Source organism: Canis lupus, chromosome 1, assembly GCF_011100685.1.
Source record: "Canis lupus familiaris isolate Mischka breed German Shepherd chromosome 1, alternate assembly UU_Cfam_GSD_1.0, whole genome shotgun sequence".
In the NCBI taxonomy this organism is placed as follows: Eukaryota; Metazoa; Chordata; class Mammalia; order Carnivora; family Canidae; genus Canis; species Canis lupus.
In genome coordinates, this window is record NC_049222.1 from 98,181,090 (window position 1) to 98,207,492 (window position 26,403).

The 26,403-nt window shown below is 51.6% G+C and overlaps 1 long non-coding RNA gene across 1 annotated transcript; it reads right to left on the minus strand.

Annotated features, from left to right (window-relative positions):
- Positions 1 to 15,315: 15,315 nt before the first annotated feature.
- Positions 15,316 to 18,595, minus strand: LOC119869788. The gene is made up of 3 exons (XR_005353207.1): positions 17,999 to 18,595; positions 16,895 to 16,998; positions 15,316 to 16,554 (listed from the first exon to the last, which is right to left on the minus strand). It is a non-coding gene; the product is annotated as an uncharacterized LOC119869788 (long non-coding RNA).
- Positions 18,596 to 26,403: the final 7,808 nt, after the last annotated feature.

Below are 26,403 nucleotides of genomic sequence, written 5' to 3' on the forward strand. Positions count from 1 at the left end.
GCCAATATCCTTTGCCATGGCACCAAAACATGGCAGGTGGAAGTTCTCTTAGAGGACACTTGCAGTGTGGACTCTGAGGCTACATCAACATGCTTCACAGTAAACTCGACTGGAGTATCTTGCACTTTGCATGTTTTCTTTTTAATCTATGCATCACTTTATATCATGGTATATTTGTCATTTGGAAAATACAGGTTCGCCCAGGTAAGCAGATCTTTGGAAAGTTGGCACATTTCATTACGCTGCATGAAAAAATATCACATTAATTAATAGTGCCACCCATCTCATCAGAAAAAGTCTTTAAGTTTGGGGCTGCTGTAAGCTCACGATGGCAGAGAGAGATCTTCCAAAATCCTAACATGTGCCTGCAAGCTCCACTTTTATCATTGGTAATACACACGGTCAGTTCTCTTCCTGCCGCGGCGAAGCTCACTCTAATTTCTGAGAAAGCGTCAATCCAGTCCCCGGATCTGCATCCTCATAGCCTGTCGTCCGTTGTTGTTTTGGGTCACAGGGGTTGTTGCCTGAAACAAGCATCTAAGTCAGCCCACGAGGTTTCCTCAAGATGCCAGCCAGGCGCGGGCTTCCCTTCTCCCGCCAGGCTCCCAAAAGACATGTGCTTGACAGTTGAGATTTGATAAAACATTAGCTTTTACAGTTTCTTTCTTTTTTTTTTCCTTAGATTTTACTTATTCATTTGAGAGAAAGCGAGCGCAAGCAGGGGGAGGGACGGAGGGAGAAGCAGACGCCCCTCTGAGCAGGGAGCTCAATGTGGGGCTCTATCCCAGGACCCCGAGATCATGACCTGAGCCCAAGGCAGACCTGTCACCCATGGAGCCACCCAGGCGCCCTTACTAGTCTCTTAGGGCTGCTCCTAAGTGGCACCGAGCTGAGGCTGAGGCAGACATGGTGCCAGTGTCCCAACCCGCATCGTGGCACCAGTTGTGTTAGCCTCTGTTGCTGTCCTGCCATCGTGAAAGCAGTAACTGGGTGCAAAAGGCGAAGGATGCCCTGGTGTGACCGTGCACATAGTTTGGAGCTCACGGAGCCCTCTGAGACGGTGCCAGGGGGTGTTCCAAGCACATCTGTGCACGCCCACACACACACGTGCGTATTTACACGGATCTCGACATTTGTACACACTGTGCTGTACTTTATACCTTGTTCCTCTCTCGCTCTCACTCACTTTCTCGCTCTCTCATGACCAGCTTCTTTCATTTACCATGTTTTCCAAGTTCACCCATGTCGTAGTTTTTATCACTTCATTCCTTTTTATCACTAAATAATTTTTCACTGTGTATTATCATATTTTACTCATCCATTCATCAGCTGATGGATATCTGGTTTATTCCCACCTTTCAGGGGTTGTGACTATCACCCTCTGAACGTGTGTGTGCAAGTGTTTGTGTGGCCCTGTGCTTTCTTCTTATCCTGAACATGCGGCCAGGACGGAATGGCTGGGTTACACCAACTGCACGATTAGTCTTTGCTGGAGCAATCTGACAGTTTTCCACTTAAACCAGTACTGTGTGAGGGTTGCTTCCAGTTTCTCCACTTTTTGACCATTTTTTATATCTTCTTTGGAGAAACATCTACTGAGTTCTTTCTTTACTATTGAGGTATAGGAATTCTTTTTCTACTCTACATACAAGACCTTTCTCAGAGGCATAACATGCACATTTTTTTGCTCATTCCACGAATTGTGCTTTCACTTTCTTGATGGTGTTCTTGGAAGCTCAAGCATTTTTCATGTTGGTAATGTCTCATTTGTCTTTTTTTTTTTTGCTTGTACTTTGCCATCTAAGAAACCATTGCCTAATACAGAGGCATGAAGATTTACCCCTATGTTTTCTTCTGCAAGTCTTACAGTTTCAAGGCTAATATTTTGATCTTTGATCTATTTTGAGTTGATTTTGGGGTGGTTTCTTTTAGTTTTTAAAAAAGATTTTATTTATTCATTTGTTACAGGGAGAGAGGGAGAGAGAGCACAGTAGGGGGAGCGGCAGAGGGAGAAGCAGGCTCCCTGCTGAGCAGGCAGCCTGATGTGGGACTCAATCCCAGGACCCTGGGATCAGGACTGAGTTAAGCTGATTTTTGTATAGGGTGTTAGATAAGGATCCAACTTCATTCTTCGCATGTGGATGTCCAGTTGTCCCTGCACCATTTGTTAAAAAGCCCGTTCTTTCTTTCCCTGCCGAATTGTCTTGGCTCCCTTATTGAGAACCTATTGCCCGTGATCACAAGGATTTATTTCTGGCTTCCCAATTCTATCGATCTATGTCTTCCTTCCTTAAGCATGACACCATCTTGATCACTGCAGGTTTGTAGTAAGTTTGAAACTGTGAAGCACGAGTCCTTCAATGTTGCTTTTCTTTTCCAAGGTGCTTTCAGCTATTTTGGGACCCTTGAATTCTTTTTTTAAGATTTTATTTATTTATTCATGAGAGACTCAGAGAGAGACAGAGAAACAGGCAGAGGGAGAAGTAGGCTCCCTTCAGGGAGCCCTATTTGGGACTTGATCCCAGGACTCAGGGATCAAACCCTGAGCCAAAGACAGACACTCAATCACTGAGCCACCCAGGCGTCCCTAAGGACCCTTGAATTTCCATGTAAGTTCTAGCATCAGTTCACTAATTTCCTCAAAGAAGTCAGTGGTGATTCTGACAGGAATTGTCTTGAATCCGCAGATCCACTTGGCCGGGAGCTGGACCCTCCCTGCGCTAAGGACCAGCTGAGAGGCAGGAAAGTGTTGCTGTTGGATCAGGGGCGTGCCTGGGGGGAGCAGAGGATCTCACAGTCAGGCCTTTGGGGCCTGTGAGGCTCAAAGATGTCAAGGCAGCCTTGAAATCTTAGGCCAGACAATGATGTGCTCCCGGCTGAGGGTCCTAGGGGACTCACGTGGCAGACAGACAGGACTCCTGTTCCAGAAGACAGGGCGGATGCACAGTGGCAATGTGTTCTCTTCCAGTCCACCTACCCACGGGAGCAGCTGACTTGCCACGATGCCCTCCAGGAGCCTATCCCCACCTACTCTCTTTTCTGTGGTTTGTTATTAAACAGAGGAAGTCCCTCCGAGAGAGTCAACAACCTCTGTCTTAGATATTTTAAATAATTCCTGGGATTGTTAGTAAAGGGGAGACATGTTGATATGTGTGTTTTCACACCATTTGTTCAACCATCCATGAACATGGTCTAATTACATTGGGTTCCTCTCTATTTTTAAAACCCGACTTACCAGTGTTGAGACAAACACATACTCTGACTCGTAATCCTTCGTGGACACAGCACATGTCTCTCTCATCCATTTACTTGGTTTACAGTCTTTTGTTGTGTGAAAGTTTTACATGTGATGCACCACAGTCACCATACACCATACTATCATGTCTGTAGGACTTCGTGTCTTTCTTCAGAAGGTTTTCTTTTTCTGTTGTAAAGTGCACTTTTGTGCACAATTTGGAGTATTTTTTCCTGTTTCTTGTACAACGTGAGATAAGATCTAACTTTCCGCTGTAACCGTTCCAGGATTCTCTATTTTGTCCCATGGTTTCCTGCATCAACTCTGTGCCAACATTTCAGTTGCTAGGATGTGTGTAATGTATCATGTAAAATATATATCCATACGGTTATTCATGCTTTTATATCTGGCAGGAACATTTTCTCCCTCGTTTCTTCTCTTGAAAACTTTCTTGGCTACTTCCTTACATTTTTTTTTTCCTAATCAAATTTAGAATTATCTTGTCCGGTTTCATGAAATATCCTCATGGGGTTGTATTAAATTTATGAATTAAGTTACACAGATTTGAAATTGTTCATGAACAAGAAATTACCAGGGAGAAATATCTAGATGTACTTTCCCTAATTCTCCAGATAATTTATAGTGTTTGTATGTTGGTAGAGTTCTAAGTCGGTGTGTAGGTCATGACAACGTAGGGGAACAAATTCAATATTTTACAGCAAATAGGAAATCCCTGGGTGGCTCAGTGGTTTAGCGCCTGTCTTCAGCCCAGGGCGTGATCCTGGAGTCCTGGGATCGAGTCCGACGTCAGGGTCCTTGCATGGAGCCTGCTTCTCCCTCTGCCTGTGTCTCTGCCTCTCTCTCTCTGTCTTTCATGAATAAATAAATAAATAAGTAAATCTTTAAAAAAAATATTTTACAGCAAACATTTTTCCTAGATTTCAATGAATAAATATAATTTGTATGTGTATGTAACAAACATCCTGACATTCCAGCAAATACAGTTTATGGATCATCCTTGAATTTTCTTTGAATTTATAGATTAACAACCTATTTAGTTATAAATTGAATATCACAGGGTCATTCTACTCTTACTTATTAAACATTTAAGAAGAAATATGATTACACGTAAGTTTAAAATGAAGAATCTTGTTTCTTTGCTCTATAATTATTTGTCGATTTTTCGAGACCATGAAATGAAGATCTTCTCAGTCTTCTTTATCTTAGTTACTGGCTAAATATGGCCTTTAGATCAAATACAGAATGAACTGATTCTTTCTCTCAAGGTTTCTTACTATATACCCTCACATATATGGGATACACATCACTTACAGTTTTAATTATCGTTTTAAACAAAATGAATTTACATTTGGCATTTTTTCTGTTTCTACAACACTGAGTCTTACTATGTGGATCATTTATCCGTTTATATAGGCCACAGGAGCCAAGAATAGGCTGCCCCAAAATGCACCACTTTGGTATATTGATTATTTTCAATAAAAGTTACTTAAGAGACAGTCTGTGCAAGAAGACCCAGACCCTTCCCTGAAAGCAGGAAATAAATCTCGCTGCACCAGGAGGGAAGGAGACATCCTTGTCACCAGAAGGGAGACATCTGGAGCCCAGAAGGCTGTATAAACAACCTTGCTACTTTTACTAATTTACTATCCCAACCCGAATTCTGCTTAGGATCCTTTAGCTCCCAAAATTAAGTGTTCTTTGTACCATCAATTCCTCACAGAGTTATTATCTCTTTACCTCAAAAAATGTAAAAACTGCCTGCCCTGGTCATTTCTGTAGGCCTCAATTTCATTACTAGGCCTCTGTGTGAACCTAATCAAACTGGGCTTTTCGTCTGGTTAATCTGTGTCACGTCAACTTAATTCTTAGTCCAGCTGGAGAAATATGATAGAGAGGGGAAGGTTTTTCCTTCCCTTCAAAGCCTTTTGTATTTTGAGTAAACTATAATTTTTCATATGAATCTTGCACATTTTTTATGAGGCTTCTAGGATTTTGTAACTTTTGTCGTTGTGAATTGGGTCCATTTTATTCCCAATGCATTAAAGTGTACATAAAAACACTACCTTTATACATATATATTATTTCAATTATCTTGCTGAGTCTTGTTACAACCTATAAAGGTTCTTCAATGAGTCCCCGTGACTTTCTAGCTGGATGATCACGGACAGTAAGCAGGTGGCTCTCTTCCTCTTAGCTTACAATATGGATGCCATTTCTCTTTCTTCTTCCCCTGGCGAGGACCTCAAGTACCCTGTGGAATGGTTGCAATGATAGCGAACGTCCTTGTGTTCCAGAATTTAATGAAAATTCTGGTATTTCTACGTAAATGTGTAGAGATTCCTGCCAGATACATTTGTATCAGGTTAAAGGTTTTTCTAATCTAAGTTTGTTAAGAGGCTTTCCTCCCCAAATCTTAGATATGTGTTGGATTTTATTTTTGTTTTTTTAACAGTTAAGATGGTCATTTCTCCTTTGCTCATCTGCTGGTTTAGTACCTTAACAGATAATATCCTTGCAATCTTAGGATACAGTCTACTTGGCCAAGATATATTATTTTAGTACACACAGGTTTGATCTGATAGAATGTTGAGGCCGCAGGGCAGAGTGCTGCCGGATAAAGACTTCAACAACTGTCACTTCTCACATTCCCTGGCTACAAGTGGTCTGCGGCCACACCTATTTCAGGAGAGCAGAAGGGCAGGGGCTGGATATGGTTGACCATTAGGAATGTCTGTCCTTCAGGTGACCTTACCAATTTTCAGCCCAGTTGGTAAAAAAGGGGGGATCTATTCATAATTATGCCCAGATGGCAGGTATATTGAGTTTTTCATACACGTCTTTATTCATGTTAGCCTGAATGCTTCTGTGCTGGGATGAATAATTACCCCCAAATTCAGGTCCACCTGGAACATGCAGATGTGCCTTCTCTGGAGAGAGGGTCTTTGCAGATGTGGCAGGCTAGAACGAGGTGGACTGCATTAGGGTGCGCCCCACTGTAGTGGCCGGTGTCCTGGTGGGTGTGGGGGAGTTCGCACAGGGACATGCACAGCAGGAAGATTGCCCATGACGATGGGGGCGGGCGGTGTCATACAGCCACTCTGCACGAGGCAGGGGTACCACAGGGGCCAGAAGCTGACAGAGAAGGAAGTGTCCTCCCCAGAGTCCCTGGGGTCTGCGTGGCTGCTGGGCCCTGACAGTACCCCGGCTTCACTCTCTGTTCACAGGAACACAACACAAGACATTTCTATTGCCTAAAGCCACCTGGTTTGAGGAAGGGAAACCTAACACAGGGCACACGAGGTTCTCTACACCAGAGACAGGGCTCTCCTGGGAGCCCACAGGAGCATCAGTGTGACAACACGACTGCACCGCCAGGTCCAGGCCTGCACCCAGGCACACGTGAGGCAAGCTGGTGGGAGGTTTTCCTACACCAGCAGCAGGACACTCTGTGCAGGAGGGACGAGGAGCAATGATTTATTTTCTCTGCTTAGAAAGGGAGGAAGGCACCTATTCCCGCCCCCGCTGGAAGGGTCTCCTTGGAAACACAATGGACCTGAGTCCTTAATTCAACACTTTGATGTGTAAATAAAATCTCCAGGAGCCGGATAGTCATGCGGCATGTGTGTGGTGTGATACAAGCATGTATATCTGAACATATGCATGTGCGTGTTTGTGTGTGTGATGTGTGTAGGTGTGTGTGCATGTGGGGGTATTTGTATGTGTGTATATGATGTGTGCATGTTAGTGTATGTGTGTGCATGTGTGTGGTGTGATGTGTGTGACGTGTTCATGTGTGTATATGTATGTGTGATGTATTACATATGCATGTGTGTGTGGTGTGATATGTTTATGATATGTGGTATGTGTGTGTTTATGTGTGTGATATGTGCATGTGTGTGTGTGTGTGTCTCAGCTTTAAGACTTGGAGTTCTCTCAATGCTGAGGCTCACCCTTCCTTGAAATGTCCCCCCCAGGGAGATGGCTTCTCGTCTTTTTGCGCGTTGAGGGGTCTAACCCAGGGACCTAGTTTGGGCTGTAACATTGGAGTTTTGGGGAGACAAGGGAAGATTTATTATCCTTCTGTGATCCTGGCGGCGTGGGAGGGAGTACAGGAAGCAGGGCTCTGTAGGAGTGCCAACAAGTCCAGGCGACTTTTACTTCCCTACAACATGTAACTGGGGGGGTCCTGGAAAAACCGGGGCCATGGCTGCCCTCCATCATAGTGGATATAATGCTGGAAATTAGCTACGAACACACACACACACACACACACAGAGGCACATACATACATGTGTGCATGCTCACTGAAGATTCAGGAATTTATAAAACCCTCAGTGGAAGAAGTGTGTCAAAGAGGAAAGTGAGCCAATGTAGAAATCCTTTGCCAGGAGAAACTGCAAAACAATAATAACAACCTCCAAGTATTTCATTACGGACAATAATAGTAACCAAAATTGATCCAAGCAAATTTTACTTTAAAAACACTGTCACAAGCAAAGCGCCCTAGGAATACAAGAAGACCAGGAGTACTCAGGAGAAATGATGCTGGCCCCCAACCACACAAAACAATGCATATGTAGCTTGCAGAAGATGAAAGAGAATTGCAGTCATCAACATTAAAAATGCAAAAGGGGTTATAAAACCAGATTAAGAAGAGAACATTATATGTACATCTGTACTAATAAATTTGAAAGACCTTAATAAAATGAGTAATTTTCCAAAAAAAAAAACCTGACTCAGAAAGAAATGTCTGAATATATTCAGAATAGTTTAAAAATTGAAATAATGAGTTCTTTTAAAAACAAAAACTTCCATTCCTGAATGATTTTTGCAAGTGCTAATTTGAAAGTTTAAAGGAATAAATCATTTCAACATAGAAAAATATTTTCAAAAACTCCCTAATTCGTTAATGATGAATAATACTGTATGTACCAAAAGTTAAATAAGCTCGTTCCCCCAACTCCAAAACCATAGATCAATTTTACTTGTCTATTGTAATATCTATCGCCACATAACAAATTAATCCCAAATCTGGTGGCTCAACACATTCGTTAACTGAGGGTCCCAGGAGGTTGGAGTCCAGGGTGGGTGGTGGGGGTCCTCTGCAAGACTGCAGTCAGGGTGCTGGCTGGGGCCGGAGTCGTCTCAGGGCTCGAAGGGGAGAGGGTAGCTTCATGCTCATTCACGCTGCCGTCAGCCTCAGGTGCCGGCTGGCAGGCAGCAGAGACAGCAGCTTCGTGTTGGCCTCTCCAAAGGGCATGTCTCGCAAACACAGCCGTGGGCTTCCTGCAGAAAGGGAGAGAGAGCAGAAGGAGGGTGCCCAGAAGGGAGGCTAGAATCTCTTTAGAAACTAAGACGGATGACTCCATCACCACCTGCCAATTTGTCCCCTAGCAGCATGAGTCCTCGAGTCTGGTCCCACGGAGTGGAGGGAATTACACGATGGTACAAATACAGAGGGTGGAAATCCCTGGGGTGTCTTGAAGGCTGCCTTCCACAAATTAGCTAATTTCTGCCTACAGAACAAGTAAATCAAATTCAGTTCATGTGACAGTAAAAGAAGAATCCAAACAGGACTCTTGCCAGAAATGGCATGAAATGAAGAACCTGTTCACATGGTACCTCAGGTCATTGGGTCAACTCAAGCACACGTGGTGGGATCAACACTCATCGTAGCGGCTGAAAACCTCCCCAAAGAGGTGGCCCCGTCAGACTGACGCCTGTCTAGTGAGAGCTTGGGATGAACCTGAAACATCACAGGACAGGGGTGGGCAAGCCGGCAACACACAGTGTCCCCTGGTCTCTGCCATCTCACGGAGAAGGCACCGGGCATCTCTGAGTGTTAACAGAGGTCCTAGAGCGTGGCCACTCCCATGCAGGGTTTCTGTCCTGTGGGCAGGTGTGAAATGGGACATCTGTGTGACAGGCATCCACAGGGGCGCTCAGAGATCCTAAGAGCAGTGGTGAGAAAAGAAAAATAGAGACTCTGCATGAGTTGAGTTCCCAGGTGGGCAGGAAAAAAGACCTAAGTGAGGGACTCGAGCCTGTGGGATTAGCCTCAGATGCATGGTCAGAGAATCCCCAAGAGACAGCAACCCTTTACCATGACATGTGGTTTGTCAGCCCAAGCTGCGTAACAAGCACCACAGGCAGTGGCGGACACAGCACAACCGTCCCCCAGGCCAGGAGGTGGGCAGTCTGAGGTCCAGGCACGGGCAAGCCAGTTTCCCCCAGGCCTGTCTCCCCGCGGGTGGATGCCGTCCTCCCTGTGTGTCCTCACTGGTCGTCCCTCCCTGTGCTTGTCTGCATCCTTTCATCTCTCCTTCCAGGGTCACTGTAACTATGCATTTTAACTTAACTCCTCTGAAGACGCTACGTGCAATCACAGTTACATGCTGCAGTCCTGGGAGTGAAGGCTGCACGGCACACATTCGTGGGGGCCGGGGGGAGGGGCACAGAGGTGAGCCCATCACAGCACAGCAGGCAGCCCCCACTTCCAGGCCAGTGACACCCAAGTCCAGGGCCAATACTTCCTCAGCAGGACAGGATGCTGACCTGCTGTGGAGATTACAGGAGGACGAGCAGAGCTCTGGATCAGCGGGCCACCAGTGCATTTGGGAGAGCTTCCGGGGGGCCAGGGGAAGGTGCGGGCAGCCTCTGGCAGAGGCAGGGGACGCGGGACGCTGGGCAGGCTAGCTGGAGAAGGACAGGCTGTGGGACTGGGTTGGGGAGCACAGTGACTTCCTCTGGTCAGTCTTCAGTTGGATTTGGGCAGGAGTCAGGGAAGCTGCCAGTTATTGATCAAGTCCTGGCCATGGGGTCCAATGGTTACAGAAATGATCAGCTTCCTGGCCCAGTTGTTGGATATGGTGGGCAGGTTCCTGGCGCTGGAGCCACAGGACACCAGGCTTGGCTGGATCTGCGACGTCATCACCAATAGGAAGTCACAGGTCGGTGCGTATTAAGGTTGTGGTCGATGTTTCAAAACATCATTCAAGCTCATCACGACCTTCAAACCAGTAATGAGTGGCAATTAGACCCGCCGCTCGATCCTGTTTCCAGCGTGTCCAGGCACGTATTTCACTGTTCCACAAATTATGCTTTTAAACTGCATTCCAGTACCATTGGTTTCCTTTGTAATTCCAAGTACTTGATTTACTCATTAAAAACACTATTCTGAGGTGGGGACGACGGCGGATTGTATTTCCCAAAGACAAGGTCTCAGAGGAGTATCTTCAGCCCGCAGCTCTGCAGGCAGCTGCGCCGGGACCCACGCCAGTGGCATCTGACTCCCGCCCCGTGAGCCAGGACAGCACAGGGACCTGCACAGGCAGCAGAACATGGTAAGCGAGTCCAGAAAAACCCATGTGGTGCTCTCCTGGGTCTCTTGTCACACTTGCTCTGTCTGGGGACACGGCCACCAGCCATGAGGTGCCCGAGCCACATACACAGGCCGCATGCGGGCCCCTGGTTGACAGTCCCCGCTAAGCACGTCTCAAGCACCAGACAACAGGGGAGAGGCTGCCAATCTGGCCTCCAGCCTCCGAGTCCAGCCCCCTTGGCTCCAGACCTCCTGGAGTGACCAGTCCATGCTGTTGGCCCGTGGAGCACTTGAGCACAGTTAGAGGGAGAAAGGCTGATGTCACCTCCATGGCTGGCATGGCGTGGGACTCGGGGAGCAGGGTCGGGCTCCCCTGAGTGGCCAGGGTCAGCTGCCATGCTTACCTACAGGGCTGCCTAGCCGGGACTGGGGCTGCCACTGGCTCGACCTCAGGGCTAAGTGCAGGTGTAGACCTGGGTGCTTGGAGCCTTGCTTGGCCTGTGGGAGAAGCGCTCCAGCCACTCAGCGAGCTGTCCTCAGGGGTGGGCAGTGGTGAGGGAAGCAGAGTCCGGGTGATCTCGCTGTTCAGACCGAAGTCCGGGTTCACCCTGGACTCCTCTAGGAGTCAGAGGCCTCGGGAGCAGGGCCCGGAGTTCCCAGTGGAGGTTGGTGACTGAGTAACTGTGGATGGCCCTGCCCACAGACTCTCGATGAGTGGGTACCCTTGGTGTTTCCACACCCCAGAGGGAAACCAGAGGCCAGGGGAGCTGCCTGGGGTCACAAGCCTCAGAGATATGGCCGCACGCTCAATCACCATGATCTCTGGACCACGTCATTGGGGGATTCCAATTTCTTTTTTTTTTTAAGATTTTATTTATTTATTCATGAAAGAGAGAGAGAGAGAGAGAGAGAGAGGCAGAGACACAGGCAGAGAGAGAAGCAGGCTTCCTGCGGGCAGCCCAATGTGGGACTCGACCCAGGGTCACACCCTGAGCCAAAGGCAGATGCTCAACCACTGAGCCACCCAGGCATCCCCCCACTTTTTTTTTTTTTTTAATAATTCCAATTTCATCTTAGAGAAAGAACAAGAGAGAATTCAGCAGGGCTGCATCTTCTAAGAGCTGTGTCCAAAGTTAGCATGTAATTGGAACATACATAGAGTAAAATTACTAACAAAAACCCTTGTAGCAGGTTTAAACCAGCACAAAAGCCAGGAAGGACAAGGTGACACTTTCCTCTACCCATTGTTCTGATTTTATTCTTGGATTTTTTAGGTGAAGTTTGCACATGATGCAATGTCCCTGTGGTCTAGACAGTTTAACCAAGAGGCAGCAAGGTGAACGGGCCCTGGGGGTGAGCCCACACAGCCCTGGGCAGGTGGTCCAGCCTCAGTGGTCCTGCCTAACAAGGGCTCTGCCACTCCTTGACCCGGAGTCTGTAACTCCAAAGGACACCTCCAGACCTCCCACATCCTCCTTAGAGCTGCCAACCCCCAGCTCCCTGCATCCTGCCCCACACAAGCCATCAACCCATCATGAAAGTCTTTATTCTATTTCATAAAGGGGTGACTTCTCCCAGGGCTTAGATAGTGTGTTTGAGAGAACAAGAGTTTTTAAATATTTCCTTTTGTGGCGACAGAAAGAATAAACAGGGGAAAAAAAGGACTGAAATAGAACTAAAATTAGTAACATTTCCCAGAAAACATGGAAACAAATCTCAACTTCCCTTGAAAATAAAATAATATAAATCTAAAAGTATGTAGAGAAAAATAAAATAAATAAAATTAAAAGTACATAAAGATACTATTCCACATTGTTTCAATTAGCATATTTTTTTGTAAAGAATGATATCCCATGTTGAATGTTGATGTGGTGAACTTGATAAGAGGTCACATTGCTTCCAGATAACCACTGTGCAAAGCACTTTGATGATACGAACGAACCCTTTGTAATAGAACACCTAGGTATAAAAATAGCACATAATAATCCCCAAGTGCTCTTCTGAGATAAGCATTTTTACTGTATCATTTCACTGAGTTTTCACAGGGATGCTAAGAGAGGAGCCCCTCTGTCTGTGTCATTCTACAGAAGAAACTTAGAGAGGTTATATGGTAGGAGCCCAAGGCCACCCAGCTGGGTGGGTGGAGCTGGGATGGGGCCCAGGAAGGAGGATATGGGCTTTGGTAACTACAAGCAGCTCTAGCTTCTAAACCACTAAACAGTAAAACAGATAAACAGAGGAAGTGAAGTGGTTTGGCCGTTGAGCCACTTTAAAGAGCCAGCAAATGTCATTGGCGTAGGAGCAGGATGGAGAAAGGAGAGGAGGTTTCCTAGGGGTGGTTGGAACCATTTAATTCTGCTTGGAAATATAAATGGGACCGGAAAACAAGAATGTGGAGTCAAGGACGCATCTCATTAGGACGTCAGGATGGGACAGTGTTTAAGGAGGGGTCTTTACAGAGATGATTCAGTTCAAAGGAAGCTGTGAGAGTGGCCCTGATCCAACACGACCAGGGTCCTTAAAGCAGAGGGCATCAGGACACAGGCCCAGAGGGACGACCGCAGGAGGAGACGGGGGTGTGGGGGTGAGGGGGTGGGAGGACGGTGTCTGTTCACCCAGTAGAGAGGCCTGGGTATGGAGGGGACCAGCCCTGCCTAGGCTACACCTCGGACTTCCCGCCCCCAGAGCTGGGAGGGGATCCGTTCCTGCTGTTTCAGCCTCGGGCTCTGGTGTTTGTTAAGCAGCCCAAGCTGCCTGATGCATCTGGCCACTGGTATGCTGGTGACATGCAGAGCCACCTGAGGTGGTTTGTCTAGTGTCCCTGTCCTCTCTGCAGCCTTCACCCACCCCCATCTGGCCCACCGAGGCTGGCCAGCACTGCTATGGGACAGCCATGCCCTGCTGCACGAGTTCTGAAGGACCAGTATTCCAGAGAAAGCCAGGGAGCGACCCTCACGAGGCTCGGCCTTCAGTTTGCATAATACAGTGGGAATCAGGACAAGCTTCTGTTGCAGATGGAGCGCTCCACACCAGGCCGAGGCACACCTTTCCCCAGTCCTGCATCTCCCATCTTCCAGAATCCTGTGTCTGTGTAGCCAGGAAGCCAGTTGACCGCTCATGCCCCCCGCCTCGTCTGCAGCGCCTCTACATTGATATTGTGCTGCCGGGAAACCCAGGAAGCCTGCTTAGTCATCAATCAGATCATGCAAGATGTTCTCATCAAATGGGGCGCCTGTCTCATTTCTACCAGGAAAGGTCGTCCGGTGTCAGTGACGGGCGTCACTGAAGGGCGTCCACAGCGCTGCCGTGTGGACGGTGTCAGAAGGGCCGGTTGTCGATAGCGGGGTCAGCGGACAGGCCGGGAGGGGATGCTGCAGGCCCTGGCTCCGGCCCTCCCGTCCTTCTAGCTGTGTGGCTGCAGAAAGTGTTTGATGCCGGCCGCTGGGAAACCTTGTGAAAATGACCTCTTCTGTTACAAGGTCCAGGTCTGGGATCTGAATAAAGACCAAGGACCCGCTCACACATCGGGCACTCGCTTCAAGTCCCTGTCCTTGCCCGGGGCGGGGGCCGCGGGCTGCTCACTTAGTGCCCTGCTGTGGCCCAGTTGAAACTCTTACTAATTTTGAACAAGGGGCCCTGCTCTTTAAGCAGGAGATAGAAACAGTGCCCCCCAGCCCCCGCCAGCAGTGCATCTCCCCCTAAGTGAAAGAAAGTGGTCTGGGAAGGGTTTGTCCTCAAGCTTCCAGCCATGGCACTTTCTGGAAGAGGCAGGCGTTGGGGAAAGCTCAGACATCAGTAGACAGGTGGATGAGTGGACACAGGTGACTGCTAGGGCAGCGGACCTACCTGGACAACAAGGTAACGGTGCATGCGTGTCTTTTTTTTATTTTTAAGTTGGCTCCACATGCAACACGGGACTTGATGTCTCAGCCCCGAGATCAAGAGTCCCCTGCTCCACTGACTGAGCCTGCCGGGCACCCGTGGACGCTTGTTTTTACATATTTGTCAAAATCCACAGAATGTATTGCAGCAAGCACGACCCTAATACGAACTGGACTCTGGGGGACGAGGCATCAGTGGGAAATCCCTGTTCCTCCCTTCAGTTCTGCTGTGAACCTAACGCTGCTCTCAAGAAGGGAATCTACTAAAACACAGAGCACGGTACCAGCGAGGGTCTGCAGTTGGCAATCTGAAGGGACTACCGTGTAGATTTGCAAAATCCACTCCTGTCCGACCAGACCTGGGGGACCAACGGGGAGGGGGGGTGTCACTGCTTCCTGGGACCCTCGCCCCAGCTCTGCAGCCACTGGGGGTGGGGTGGGGGATGATGGCGCTATCCTGTGTGAGCACTGTCTGGCCTCCTGGGTTGGAGGGCAGGTGGCACCAGCCCAGAGCCACTTCTCAACCTGAGACGTTCCTTCCTTGAGCAGCAGGCTGAGCAGTTCTGGAAACATTTCTCTTTTTACTACAAGTTTGCCAGAGGCAGGGACGCCTGGGTGGCTCAGTGGTTGAGCGACTGCCTTTGGCTCAGGTCGTGATCCCGGGGTCCTCCCTGCACGGAGCCTGCTTCTCTCTCTGCCTGTGTCTCTGCCTCTCTCTCCGAGTCTCTCATGAATAAATAAATAAAATCTTTAAAAAAAAAAAAACTTTGCCAGAGGTAAACATTAAGTGTTTAATTTATTTTTATAACTTTCTACTTCTTGTGGTTGTTCTGACAAAGGTCGCAGTCGCCCTGTTGTTGGAGCTGGTATGTGAGCGTACTCTCATTTCTCAAAGCCAAACGTACGTTTTAAGTTTTAAAACAAATCCAGACAGGCCACCATCGGAATTTACCCGTCTTTATAAAAATCCGTGATTCATTTAATGTTGATTAAAACCTGGCTTCCAGAATGTTTTCTTGGGAGGCACTCGTCTGGTCTCGGTTTCTGGAAGGGCTGCATCTCTGCAGCTCCAGCCCGCGTGCCATGACCTCACCCTGTCATCTTCCCAGGAGAGGAAGCAGACTCCAGGCCTCGGGCTGGGCTGGGCTGTGCGGCTCAGGTTTCAGTGGGATTGCTCCAAGCTCCCAGCTCAGTTTTGGCAGGAAATACACAATCAGCACTAAGAAAGCGAATGTTTCCCCCACCAAAGAGGGTGTTCAAACGGGTGGAGTAATGCAGTAGCCTCGGGGAGGAAGGCAAGCAAGCCTGCTCCGGCACCCAAGCCCCAAGCCTCTTCTCCGATCTGTGCCATCTGCACAGCCACGCGGAGGACAGGAGGTGATTCTGCTAAATTAGGGGCATAAGTAGAGGAGTAGGTGACCCGAGGGTCACACGTACACACTCCCTTCTAGGGTCTTCATCTTTACAGACCACTATGCCTCGATTGTGTGACACGGACACTTGAGGGACCGGGCACAGAGGCTCCCACAACGGTCACCGCGCTGTCTGGTGCCAGGGATGTTGGGCTGTCCCTCACTGTCACACTCGTACCCGCCAGGGAGACTCGGCTGCAGGCCAGGAGGCCGCCCCTCCACCCCATCTCACCGTGTCACTCCCGGTCCCTGTCACCCCCTCCTGGCAGGTGCTATTTCCAGAGGAAAGTGCCGGAGGGCCCGGCCTTGGCCAGCCTGCCCGGTGACCCGGGAGAAACCCCCGCCCCTGGGCTCACATTGCCACCCTTGCTGAGGAAGGTGGTGCCTTCGGGCGCCTTCCTGATTCTCTAGGACTCTGGAGCCTTCAGGTCAGTGTCTCGGGGGCTTCTGGGGAAGCCCAGGCCCCCCAAGGACCCCACGGGGATCTCTAGCTGGCCTGAAGCCTCTGCACCCCCATGCTTGGGGAGTCTCCTCCACTCTCCCTGTGTGCTCACCTCGCCAGCCACTCCGCTCTAAGCACGGATGACCCCGGTGTCTGTCTGGTGCCAGGAATCACGAGCATTTCCAGGTGGAGCGTAGCCTCAAGTGGCAATGAGCTGAGGTGGGCGAGCTCGCAGAATCGCACTACACACAGAGGGGTGGGAGGGACGGTGGACAGAATTCAGACCCGGGGCCAAGGGAAATTCATAGTTCGGATAATCCACAAGGCCTCCCGCAAGGTACCGGTTCCCTGTCCTTCATCTCTGCTTCCTGCAAAGTGGGAACCCTACAAAGGCCACTGTGGGGTTTGATGGCCGTGGGCTCCCACACACCGGCAGCAGAGCAGAGGGCCCCTCGCACCCTGGGGCATGGCCACAGTGGAAGGGATCGGCTTGTCCTTGTGTAAGGTAGCCTCCATGCAGCGGAGAGCGCGGCCCCAAGCACAGGGCTCAGCGAAGGTCTACATGTGCGCACGTAGGTTTACCCAGTGCCCGGATCAGGCTGTGGAAACTTCACTGCTGTCTTCCTTCTACCCTCTTGGATTCTGGCCTCAGGGCACGCAAATTAAAGTGGCAAAAGACCGATTAACTGGAGGAAGAAAAAAAAAAAACAATGTATTTACAAGAGCAGCATGGGTACTTCTGACTCTGCTAAGCTGGGGGTCCGGCCTGGACTTGGGGTTCTCTCTCAGTTGGGGTTCACACAACCAGCAGTGTGTCCCATGTTCTCTTCCATGTCACCTTCCCTGGGTACCTTCTTCGATGGGCTGAGTTATGATCCCCAACTCACGTTGGAGTCCTAAGCCGCAGCACCTGGGAAGCTACTGTGTTTGCAGCGGGTTTAGTGAAGTGATTAAAGCAGCCTGAGGTCACTAGGGTGGGCCCTGATCCAGTCGCCAGGCTGCGTCCTTGCTGCCGACCCCAGGGCTTCTGTCCATCAGGGTTCCAGCCAAAGTGCTGGGATTTCAGATTTCACGGTCCCCACCCTACCTCACTCCACCCCACCCCACCCAGATGGACGCGGCCTGCAGCCTCCTGTGAGCCCCCTTGCGCTCCCCGCCTGGGACCCCACCTGGGACCCCGCCTGGGACCCCGCCGGCACACCCCAGCTCTGTGCCCCTCACCGCTCCCTCCCTGCTGTTGCTCTGCTGGGACCTGGAGCCCTCTGGGCCGCTCTCTCCTGAAATCCTCCCCGGTCCTCTCCCCCAGCAGCGGCACTCCTCAGCACTTTTCCATATTCCAGGAAACGGCCACAAAACAACTCCCGTCTGGGTTCTCCCTGGGCTCACTGTGCCAGCCTCCACCCCGTGGCCCTGGTCCCTCTTGACCTTCCTCCCCGTCCTCAGTGCCGGGACCTCAGTGTCCCCTCCTAGGCTGGCCCCTCCTGCCCTGGGCAAGCTCGTCGGAGGCCACCTCCCAGCGGCCACCCACACCATCCAGCCGGGCCCCTCTCCACAGCTGGGCCGGCTCTGAAGGCCGCGGCCGCCTCAGGGGGACGTCCGACACCTGCTCCAGACTTAACTGCTGAGAACCCAACTCAGGCGTTTGGGCCCCAGCGGCCTCACCGGGCCCCTGCACCTGCTCCTCACCGGCTCCAGCAAGCTCAGACAGTGGTGGCTCTGTCTTTCCAGGGTTGGGGTCATCTCCTTGCTGTCTCTTCTCCAGAGGCCCCCCCCGCCCCATCTGAGGCCCCAACGGCTACTGGCAGCAGCACTCCGTGCACCTTGCCCCACGCGCCGCAGGACTGGCAGGGGCTGTGCCCAGAGGCCCTTATTTCCCAGCTTGGAGGCCTCCGGTCTCTGGAATGAAGTGGCTCCTTATTGCACTTCATCAGCCCCTGCCTGGGGTGACCACTGACCTCCCTTGACCTCCATCTCCTCCGTCTTCCCCGTACAGCACACCCCCCCCATCCCTGCCCAGGGCAGCGGCACTATTCAAGGCTCCCGGTGCTCAGAGCCAAGCTCAGCACATAGGAGGCGGCGAGGCGTTTCCTTCCTTAAATGAAGAAGCTCAGTCCATGTCCCCTCGCTCTGCAGTTCTCAGGCGGCAGGCCTGCTCTGCACGCCACGCGTGTACCGCCTGCCCCTTCACACGAGGGCACCATCCTCAGGACACCCTGTCCTCTCCACGACCTCTGGCGTCTAAAGCAGGGACACTCAGATTTGTACGTTCCCTTCGTGTTCTTGTTTGGGAGTTGGCGAGCTTTCTTGGTCTCTTTCTTTCTTTTTTCTGATTAATCTTCCTCCCTCTCTCTTTCCTACATATGGGGGAGGGATTCACCCAGAGGTCTCCATGCATATCTTAACGCGGGGCTTTTATTTTTGGAGGTATGTTTACTCGTGTATGAAATGTAATCAGAGACAAACCAGGTGCAAGTATTTTTTTTAAAGATTTTATTTATTTATTCATGAGAGACACAGAGAGAGGCAGAGACACAGGCAGAGGGAGAAGCAGGCCTCATGTGGGGAGCCCGATGTGGAACTCGATCCTGGGACCTCGGAATCACACCATGAGCCAAAGGAAGATGCTCACCCACTGAGCCCCCCAGGCACCCCGCGGGCCCCATAATTTTAAACCACGATGAGCTCAATAGTGGTTCAGGGTGAAGTTGTTGTGGACAAAGCACCCAGGTGCCCAATGCCTTGTGCTGTCACCCACACTCACGGCACAGGGAAATCCGAATTTCGGTCAGGAGTTAGTGACAACACGGATGTAACATTTCCCGTGCATGTTCTTGGGCGGCTGAATTCTGCCCACGGAGCTCAGGGCAGAGCCTGCAGCCCACGCGGAGAGACCGCATCACTGCAGACACGGGCAGGAGCACCCACGCTTCCCGGGCGCACAGCCTCCCCCTGGGGGCCCCCTGGCCTCCCTCCACTGGGCAGGCCAGACCTGGCTCGTCAGCTTCCCCTGGAGCCTGCAGCCTGGAGGGAACACAGGGCGCAGGAGGTAGCTGGCAGGACCCGTGTGACAAGCGCCAGGGCACTGTGCTGGCCTGACAGGCACAGATGCATGCATAATCGAGAATTCCAGAGTGCTGGGAATCGGGGCTGGCGAGGGCGGTGTAGACGTAAGGTTGTGTGGCAGGAGGCGCAGGCAGGATGGAGTGTGAAAGTGGGCAGAAGACCCACGGACCGCCGGCTCCAGGCAGGACTCCCATGTCCAGCCAGGTTTGCAACAGCAGAGAAGTGGAATAATGGGGAACAGATGGAAAATCTGGGGAGACCCCGGGAGCGCCAGGGGTCATAGTTCAGGCTGCGTTTCTGGAAAGAGAATAAAGAGTGTGTTTCTTGGGGCTGGTTTTCACATGCCTGAGCTATGCAAGCAGACAAATATTTGTGGATCTCCTCCAGCAGTGCAGAGCCGCCGGGAGCCACAGAGGAATGTTCCTGCATACCAGTCTCCCTGGCCCCCCCCTCCCCCCCTGCCCTGCCGTTGACCCTGCCCTCAGGAAGTCCACATCCCCAGGGAGACCCACACCCACGGGGGTCACCCACACCGGCTGTGCCCGGGGCCGGGCTGCTCCCTCCCCACCCCTCTGTGTCCTGGTCTGTGCCCAGGGGCTCCTCCGGGGCGGGGAGTAGACACTGGCTGGGTGCCCAGTGGGCCGGCGGGAGGGGGCGGCTCTGCCTGTGGTGCATGAGGTGTGGCAGGGCACTGCTGGGCCTGGGAGGGGGTCACAGCCTGATGTTGGAGCCCTCCCTACGGTGTCTGCAGCTGTGCAAACCTGGAAAACCTTGGGAACTGGCCACCGGATTCAGGCCTTGGGTGGGGCTCAGTGTGATGCAGTCCTGACCGCTTCATCAGCCCCTCAGCGGGTCCCTGCAGCCCCCGCTGCTCCAAGACGACGGTTATCGCCCACTGGAAACCAGTCAGCAGGTGAACCCGGATGTCGTCGCTCCGACAACAGCCCAGGCATTTGCGTTGGTGGTGACACCAGTCGGCAATGTTTAAGCCACATCTGGGTGACTCTGTGCCAGAGTCGTATCACGATGCAAAGCTGAAAGGAAAACGTTTTTGGGCCCCTGCCTGCCTGGGTGTACATGGCTAGGGGTGCAGCCAAAGAAGGACAGCAGAGCACGTCCCTTCTGCCTGGCCCGGGCCTGACCCAGCTCGGAGCTGCCCCACTCGGACACCTGCAGGTGACCGCCAGCAGCAGCGGCTCAGGTAGAAAGATACCAAGGCTTTGGACGCAACCAAGCAGGAACCACAGGGAAGCCACAGTATCCTTGCGTGGCTTCAAGACTCACCTTGGGCCCTTGTGGTGGCAAAGAGTTCAAGGGCTGGCATAGATGGGGACCCGCGTCACATAACCCCAGCAAGGCCAGCATCGCTGGCACCCAGGACCCTCACAGGGAGGTCACCATGAAGACGTGAGTCCAGCAGCCGGGACCCTGAGGCCCTGGAGAGGGCCCAGCACATAGCAGGTGCTCAGGAAACATCTATGAGCACCTGCAGGTCAGACAATGAGGAAGAAGATTGAAGCGTCTGAGTTTTTGTAGTTTGGTGCCAATTTGCTGTTTTTGACTGGGTCATCCTTCCCCATTTTACAATTTTTTATCTCTTCTGACAATAGTGCTGCCCCCTGCTTTGGGGCGCTGCTCTGCACTCCCTGAGGTTTGGCTGGGCCTCCTCCCACCAGGCTGGGGATTGAGCCATGCAGGCTGGCTTGGGACTCCCTGCTGAGGAGGACCGTGCAGAGCGACCCTGCAGGCCAAGGACCCCAGAGCCCTGGCTCCCTGGGCTCCTGCCTGTCCCCTGCCCACCCCCTGCAGTCAGGGCCCCATCCCATCTCCCAGACCCCCAGGCCCCTCTAGCCCCCAGTCAGGGCCCTGACCTCTCTCCCAGGCCCCCAGGACCCTCTGATATTGTAGGCACCCTTGTATTTGTGAGCACCATGTTGAGAAATGTGGCCTTAGTTTTGTTCAGATCCTCAGAGGTTTGTCCTCTGGCCCCAAGTGAGGCCCATTGTCTACGGCCCATTGTCCTTCACATGTGTAGGAGCCCAACAGTCTGTACCTTCTCCTGCCTCTCCCCCTTGTATTCAACACATCCAACAACTGCGAAGCACTTGCAACTCTAAGAATATGCTGGGGTGTTTTATGATTTCGTATTACTGCACCTGCAGCTCCTTCTGGAACATTCTCCCAGTCTGCTTGCCCCTTGCCAGCAAGCACCCTCTCCCTCGTCTTTTGTGCTCCATCCAGGGATGAGTCCCCTGCAGAGCTAACCCCTAGAGAACACTGGCCTCTCCCCTACACGACCTCATCAGTGTCCACATGGGTCTGATGCTACCCATGTCCTGCCACTGCCGTCCCTTGTTCAAGTCCTGCTGATTCTTCTGCATCTGGGAGGATGCACCTGGCATTTGCTCTGTGCTCCAATGCGCTGCTGGTCACACAACAGGTCTCAACAAACACACCATAAATACAACAGTATTAATACTTTTTCCTCTGGAATTTCCTGAGGCTTCCAGGCAATGGTCAGGGCAGGGCTGATGTCCGGCGACAACAGTGTAGGCTGGAACCCCCAGCCCCATGCAGGCCTTCAGGTGAGACTGCAGCCCCAACTCACCCTGAGCCAGGAACATCCAGGCCAACCATTCTCGGGTTTGGGCCCCAGAGACAGTGGGTCTTGGAGTTGTGTGCCACGTAGCCATGGCTAATAAATATGGTCTGCGTGAAAAGAGGTGTGCATACGATTGACACTTGCGAAAATCAAAACTACCATGAGATGATTATCAAGACCCTTTCCAGAGAATGGAAATTAGGTGGGACGCCTGGGTGGCTCAGCGGTTGAGTGTCTGCCTTTGGCTCAGGGCATGATCCCAGATTCCCAGGATCAAGTCCCGCATTGGGCTCCCCACAGGGAGCCTGCTTCTCCCTCTGCCTATGTCTCTGCCTCTCCCTCTGTGTCTCTCATGAATAAATAAATAAAATCTTTAAAACATTAAAATAAATGAAAATTAGGGGACTCGGGAGACTAACCTACAACTAGAAATCAGAGCTTCAAGGCTCAGCGCCTGGTGTATTTCTGGTCCGCTTTTGCTTGAAAAGAACAAGAGGAAAAAGTCTTCGTTCGAATCTCACGACGGCCCAGGTGTGTGGCTGGCGGCTATTGCTCCCTGAACCACATCCCCCCAGCTCCTGAGAGGCCAGGCACGCGGACAAGCGGAAGCCAACAGGGAGCAGGGAGCGGCCGGGATGCGCAGGTGGGAGAGAGCCGGTCCCTGCGACTGGGGGGGACCATCAGGACATGCCTCGATGCCGACCGTGTCCCCCCACATCCACTTGAAGCGCACCTCACCCGGCGCTGCGGGCTGTTGACCTTGGCCACGCACGGCCGCGGTTTTCCTGGGGCGGGACGACCCGCAGCCGCAGCATCCGGAGCGTGGCTGTTACAACGTTCATACTCAGGGATCCGCAATGAGACGGGAAAACCTCGGTGCAGCAGAAACTCATAAAACAATCTTAGCTTGGGAATGAAATCTAAAACAAAACAAAATAGCTACAGGCCTTCCCCCTCCCTCAGCCAGGAGGACTATATATTCTCAGAGAGACCGGATCGCTGGCTTAAATTACTTGGAAGCACACAGTGGAGACTGTGAGCGTCCAGGAGATGCGGGCGGTCGTCCCAAACGGGTGCTCCCCCTTGGCTCTGTTCCCGCAGTTCTGAATGATCCTCAAGGGCCACAGGTAGGGAGAGAGACGTGGCTCTGCCATTTGATGCCAAAAGACGGTGTAACCAAGTGTGCACCATGGACACACAGTGTGTATTTTCTACATGAGAACTCACTCATTCCTGACAGTCTCACGTGGAACCAACACAGAGCAGACCGCAAAATCTCAGTGAGGAAAGTCACTAGTGAGAAATCCAGAGAATGTGCCAGGCCTTATTCTAGCCACAGACGAACTTTTATCCCTTTGATTTTCATAACCATCCTAAAGTGGCTACTGGGATTACCCCTGTGGCATGTATACAAAAGCGAGGCCCAGAGAGGTCTAACCTCCCACCCAAGGTGACACAGTAAGAAACTTCTTTCTCAGCCGGGATTTGAACCCGCACCATATAGCTGAAAAGTTTGTGTTCATAGCCACTGTGTTTTACACTGAAATGGAAATTCATGCCCTCCTCTTGGATCTGAAGCCTAAGTATTGTTTCGTACATTTGGAAATTTAAAAAAAAAAATTCAAATCAAAGTTTATTTCGGGTATCTTAACAAGAAGTCCTAAAGCTCATTCAGAAAGAAGATAGAAAAATAGCTTGAAAATTCCAAAAAAGAAAAATAAGCAGGATGATGTTTCCTAGCAAATTTTTCACATATGTGGTAAAAATCTCAATAATTAGTTTGATGCTGCTGTTTGGGGGGACAGATTAGTGAAGCAACAGGCGAGGTCCAGGATCGCACAGAAACATATCTATTAATCTTTCTTGGACACCCATGGAGGCTTTCCCATCAGTGGTAAAGGAACCATCCACTGTCGACTGTCAGAATCAGCTGACCTTTAGGGGAAGAAACGGTAGATCCTTCTCTCAGGCCCTGCATCAAAATGAACCCCAAGTGGTTTACATACTGAAGCGGCAACAACACACATAAAACTATGAATAGAGCGTGAAAGCCAGCGTCCACACACTGGGGGCGCCACGACAGCACAAGCAGACACCAGAGGGAAGGACCTCCAGATTCGTCCCCTAAAGACGCATGCCCCTGCTATCCTAGGAAGCAGAGTTTAAAGATGAAGACACACTTGCAACAGAAGTGATGGCAGAGAATTAAAACCCTGAATGTGTAAGTAAGCTTTACACATTTACGAGAAAAGAGAAACCGCCCAAGGGGGAGGCAGAAGCCAGGAAAGAAGTGCAAGAAGCTGGATGGTCTGCAGAGACCACCAGCCTCATGAGTCCTCGAAGGTGTGCAAATGCAGGGGCATCCTTTCTCTGTGTCTCCCTGTCTCTCTATCTCTGTCTCTATCTCTCTCGGTCCATCAGGTGAACAAAGCTTAAAAAGAACGGTAACACTCAATTTTTGGAGATCAGGTAGGAAAAGATTCTTGGTGTCTTTTCTGCAGAGCACCCCAGCCCACTGCCTTTCATGGGGTTGTGCTCTACTCCCTCCCCCGCCCCACTCCCACCCCCTGAGGGATCTCCATCCCCTCCTCCCCACTGCGTGCTGCAGGATTCCTGCCACCTCCTACTCCCTGACTCCCCAGCCCCTGAGTCGACCTCCTGGCCTCCGCCACCCAAGGGCCCTCAGGCTCTGGGGCTCAGAGCTTCCCCTGCTGGGGGCTGGCCCCTGCCTCTGTCTCCAGCAGGGCTTCTGGAGCTCCTGCGACCTCTGCAGCTCATCCCAGCAGCTCCCGGGCACAACGTGGGTGCCACATGGCCAGGGGTGATGTAGATCCATTTAAATCGTTTCAGTTCCAAGTGGAGTGATAAACAAAACAAAACAAACACCAGCGGGGACCGACATCCACTTGTGGGCCTGAATAGCTGGGGTGAATAGGAATCTGAGAAACACTCCAGAGCAAAATCCCCTCAAGAGCAGAAACCCAGCAAAGCTGTTGATTCAGAACACGGTTTATTTCAAGCTTCAAAGAACGAACGGAGTCCATGTACAGAGGATCTGCAGCAACAAGTGCTCTCAAGCACCTTTTAGACAAGAGCTTCATAGTTCCGTCCCTACAAAGACAAGCACTGGCCGGCTGCAGTTCTGCTGGCCCCCTAGATGGTCCTGGGGAAGGCTGGTGGCTGGGAGGACTAGCTGGCCACGGTCAGGTAGAGCCCTGCATCTCTGAGCACTGTGTGCAGAACACCTGAGGGGAGTGTGTGCAGGTCTCCCAGGGGTGTGGGAGTAAATACCCCGTCCAGGGGGCTGGATGCCCCCGGGCTGGGCTGGTTATCTCCGAGGCTGCAATTCTTGGCAGTAGCCACAGCGCTGATGTTTGGGAACCTCAGTCTTGAACCCATGCGGCTCACTTAGGCCTTGTTACTGGAAAGGTCTGGGGCAACAGCAGAGTATGAAAACACATTTCTGCAGAAAAAATCGACGAAGAGTGAAGGGGGGAGGGCACTGAGTGGTAGATCTGGAAATTTCCATGCATTTCTGGAAGCTGGACAGTAGTTCCGTGGCATTGCTGGAGGAGGAGCCAGCAGCTACTCAGTGCAAGTCTGGGCCTGCAGGGGGCCTCCCTCCCCACCCCTGCAAACTCCAAGCCTACAGGGTAGAGGAGGGAGGACAGGAGGGCAGGGAGCCTGGCCGCACCTCTTCTACCATGCTACCCCCAGCTCCGCCTCTGTGCTGGGGGGCTTATAGAGGGGTGACCTGGAGAGCCCTTGTCTGGAAATCGGGAAGCAAGTGGGGAGCTGGGTCAGTGCAGACGAGGCTGGGAGTTCATTGCTAGCAGCCAATAGCTGCTGTTTAAGTGCCATAGATGAGAGGAGGTGAGCCAAGCCCAGTGAGCAAGGCCACAGCTGGGTGAAGGCACCCGGGGCCCTGGGTCAGTGGGTCTGGGGAGGCCTGGGCTGAGCACTGGCCTTGTGCTCCAGGGGCCGCACTTTGGGGAGATGCTCTAGGGAACTTGGACCCCTGGGAGGTGAGGAGACAGGTGTGGGAGAGGATGGGCCCCCTTGCAGCTTGCCTTGGTGCCTTGGGTTGGGTTTGGTTTTCTGGTCCTGGGTGTGCTTGCACTGGTCAGGGTGCACTAAGTTGCAGCAGCTAACAGATTCCAGAAATTCAGACACTTGGAAACAAGAACCGTGTTCCTCCCCACATGGAAGTCAGGGGCGGGCCAGTAGGTGGGCGGTTCTCTGGCCCAGGCACTGCCACCACCTTTGTGGCCTCTCAAGTCACCTCTGTCTGTCCTTCAGAAGGCGAGGCCCCAACTTCTGCTGGGGTTCTCTGGCTGGACTGGCCACGCGGCCACATGGCCAGGTGAGCCCCAGATGGAGGTAGCCACCTGTGCTCAGGAGAAAGCGGGAACACCTGGGCAGGAGC